The following is a 3,420-nucleotide window of genomic DNA, read 5'->3' as shown; positions in this document are numbered from 1 at the left end:
ACATCTGGTCAAGGATAAAATCTTTGCCTTGATGCGTTGAGCTTCTTTGAGGCGATCCGGGGATGGAGGATGATCCATGAGTTCACGTAGAGCGCTATAATAGAAATCAGTTGTATGGTGATTCCACCTGGCTTTGGCTCTGCCATAGTGTGTCAATGTGCGTCGGATGGCCGGTTTGGCGCACAGCAACCACCACTGCAGTGTGGTCTCGTAACGCATAATGCGTTGAACACAGGTGTGCCACGTGTCGGTGACCTGTTGTTGACATTCAGGGTCCTGCAGTAGCGCGACATTGAGTTTCCAAGGTCCTGCACTGCGCCATATAGATTGTCGACGTAGGTTCATGGTACAGATGTAGATGTCGTGATCCGAAAAGGCAGACGGCCAACGTTCCGCGTCGAGGAGAACTGATTTCAGAGCGTCAGAGATGTATATTCTATCGAGTCGGCTGGCGGAGTGGCTCGTGATGTGTGTATACCCCGGGCGGTCGCCGTGGACCACTCGCCAAGTATCGAGGAGACGAAGGCGGCGGACGAGGAAGCGAAGTTCCGGACATGTGGTGAAATGGGGGTATTGGTCTGTGCGCTCGAGAACACAGTTGAAATCTCCACCTACGATGAGATGATCGTATCGACCGAGGAATAAAGGCGTGATATCTTCTGCGTAGAACTGGGAGCGATCCCTCCGTTTGTCAGTGCCAGATGGGGCGTAGAGATTGATGATTTTGAGTCCTTCAACTGTTATGGCCACCCCTCGCGCTGTTGGGAGGTATGTGACATCGGAAACTGCAATTCCTTCTCGGAGGAGGATGGCTGCGCCTGTGTGTTCCATAGCTGCAGGGGCGGCGTATGTCTCATATCCATAACACCCCGTCCAAGTCGCTGTCCTCAGTTCTTGTAATAGGGCGATGTCGATGTCCGCTGCTCTTAGCGTGTCACGAAGCAGTTGAAGTTTAGCGTGGGAGCCGATATTATTAGTATTGATAGTAGCTATTCGGTACGCCTGAAGGGAGATCCGTGGTGCCGATAGGTTCGTAGCTGGTGAAGATTGTTGTGGTGGATGCTGGAAGTCCATAGAAGTCGCAGGAGTCGCCGTAGAAACTTCCCCCATTTTAGTTTTGGTCTAACGGAGAAACAGATCTCATTTCCGCATCAGATGGAGGTGGGAAATCCGTGTCATCCGCCCATTAAAGGTGTCCGACTGGTTTGACATCGGCGAGAGGTGGCAGCTCTGGCCGAGTCGGATCAATGGCGTCGGTGACAACAGGCGTGCTATGTTCCATGTCTTCTGGGCGCGGGGCTTGCGCACGATCTCTGTTGGACGGTTCACCGTCTTGTGGATGACGCGTCTCCGTGGCAGAGGAGAAAGTGTTATCGTGTTCTCCGTCGGAGTGATGTGGCATCTCTTCGTCCTGCGGAGGGGGCTCAATGGTCGAGTCTGATGTCTTGCGGCGTTTTTTTCGTCGTTTGGGCGACTTCTGCTTTCGGCAATGAGTTTCGGTGTCGGAGGAAGGAAGAGATGCACGTCGTTCCGGTACAAAAGCCGCGGGTGCTATGATGCGGTCTTCATTCTCCAGAACACTCTCATTGGTATCCTTGTGATCTTCTAGCGGGGGTGTGTCCGGCTGTTGTACATGTTCACGGACGACATCGCCGGTGTCAAGGTGCAGGGACGCCTCCGGGTGTATCGGACCAGAGAGACGCTCATGAACGGCGCCTTGTGAAGGCTGGACGTGCAGTGTCGCCGCATAGGTGACTGGAAGGGTGGTCGTGGTTCTGTCGGTGTTCGTATCGTCGGGCCTTAGTTGTGTGATGCGGCGTTGCAGGCATTCATTACGGACGTGGCCTTCTTTGCCACAACCGGAACATGTTCGAGGTTGTCCGTCGTAAATGACCACCGCACGGCAGCCGCCGATAGAAATGTACCATGGAACGTGCCGTTTGAGATCGATTCGGACTTGTCTCACACCATTAAGCACCGGATACGTCGTAAACTGTGCCCAAGTCTCGGCTACGTGGCTCTGGACTTTTCCGAACGGGCTTAGCGCCGCGATGACTTCATCTTCATTCACCTCGAAAGGCAGTTCGAATACACGGATCGTCCGAAGGCCAAGTCCTGCATGGTCGACATCCACAGGCCCGACGTTTCCGTCGGAGTGCCGAAATTTTAGTCCATGTCGCGTCCTTTGAATGATCTCGTTGCAGGCAGCGTCGGAAGTCATCTTAACATAAACGACGCTGCTAATGATCGATAGGTGTATGCCGATGAGTTCGTCACGCGGGATCTTCACGTCTTCGCGTAGGAAGCGTTCGACGGCCAGTGCTTTGGGTCGTGCGTATTCGTTTGAGAAGGTGAACTTAAGTGTGTTCTTCCTGTAAGAGTTGGCCATTACAGCTTGTTCGACTGAGAAGCGCTGTGACGAGGAAGTAAACAAAACACTCCGCGCGCGCAGCGGCGTGGACGGCCGAGCGCGGTGCGCACTGCTGCCCTGCCGAACGCAGACTGACCAACTGAGCCACCGAAGCACGACTGACGCCCGGTACTCACAGCTTTACTTCTGCCAGTACCTCGTCTCCTACCTTCCAAACTTTACAGAAGCTCTCCTGCGAAACTTGCAGAACTAGCACTCCTGAAAGGAGAGCTTCTGTAAAGTTTGGAAGGTAGGAGACGAGGTACTGGCAGAAGTAAAGCTGTGAGTACCGGGCGTGAGTCGTGCTTCGGTAGCTCAGTTGGTAGAGCACTTGCCCGCGCAAGGCAAAGGTCCCGAGTTCGAGTCTCGGTCGGGCACACAGTATTAATCTGCCAGGAAGTTTCATATCGGCGCACACTCCGCTGCAGAGTGAAAATCTCATTCTGGAAACATCCCCCAGGCTGTGGCTAAGCCATATCTCCGCAATATCCTTTCTTTCAGGAGTGCTAGTTCTGCAAGTTTCGCAGGAGAGCTTCTGTAAAGTTTGGAAGGTAGGAGACGAGATACTGGCAGAAGTGAAGCTGTGAGTACCGGGCGTGAGTCGTGCTTCGGTAGCTCAGTTGGTAGAGCACTTGCCCGCGCAAGGCAAAGGTCCCGAGTTCGAGTCTCGGTCGGGCACACAGTTTTAATCTGCCAGGAAGTTTCATATCGGCGCACACTCCGCTGCAGAGTGAAAATCTCATTCTGGAAACATATTAACAGTCAATAAATAAAATTATATAGTCTGGCTATATATTCCATGAATAGCTAGGACATAATCAGTTACAGGATTAGAGCGACTAAAGTATGGAAGTAAGGCAAATGACTACTGTTCTCGACATAAATCATCAAGTAAGGGTAGGTATAAATACGCGAGGCATTATTTGGTTATCGTAGTACATCATCAAACAAAGTAAAGAAGACCCTAATGGGGTCATGCTTTTTGGCTTTGTAGATATCCAACTCTTCCA

General features: G+C 52.2%; 2 non-coding genes across 2 annotated transcripts; both read left to right on the top strand.

Moving 5' to 3' along the window:
* Positions 1–2,713: 2,713 nt before the first annotated feature.
* Trnaa-cgc (transfer RNA alanine (anticodon CGC)) lies at positions 2,714–2,788 on the top strand. The gene has a single exon. It is a non-coding gene; the product is annotated as a tRNA-Ala (tRNA).
* A 226-nt stretch (positions 2,789–3,014) lies between these two features.
* Positions 3,015–3,089, top strand: Trnaa-cgc (transfer RNA alanine (anticodon CGC)). Its single transcript has one exon. It is a non-coding gene; the product is annotated as a tRNA-Ala (tRNA).
* The last annotated feature ends 331 nt before the right edge of the window (positions 3,090–3,420 follow it).

Source organism: Schistocerca nitens, chromosome 6 (genome assembly GCF_023898315.1).
Source record: "Schistocerca nitens isolate TAMUIC-IGC-003100 chromosome 6, iqSchNite1.1, whole genome shotgun sequence".
Taxonomy (NCBI): Eukaryota; Metazoa; Arthropoda; class Insecta; order Orthoptera; family Acrididae; genus Schistocerca; species Schistocerca nitens.
The sequence above is the reverse complement of the archived record's forward strand: the minus strand, read 5'-3'. Positions and strand labels throughout refer to the sequence as shown.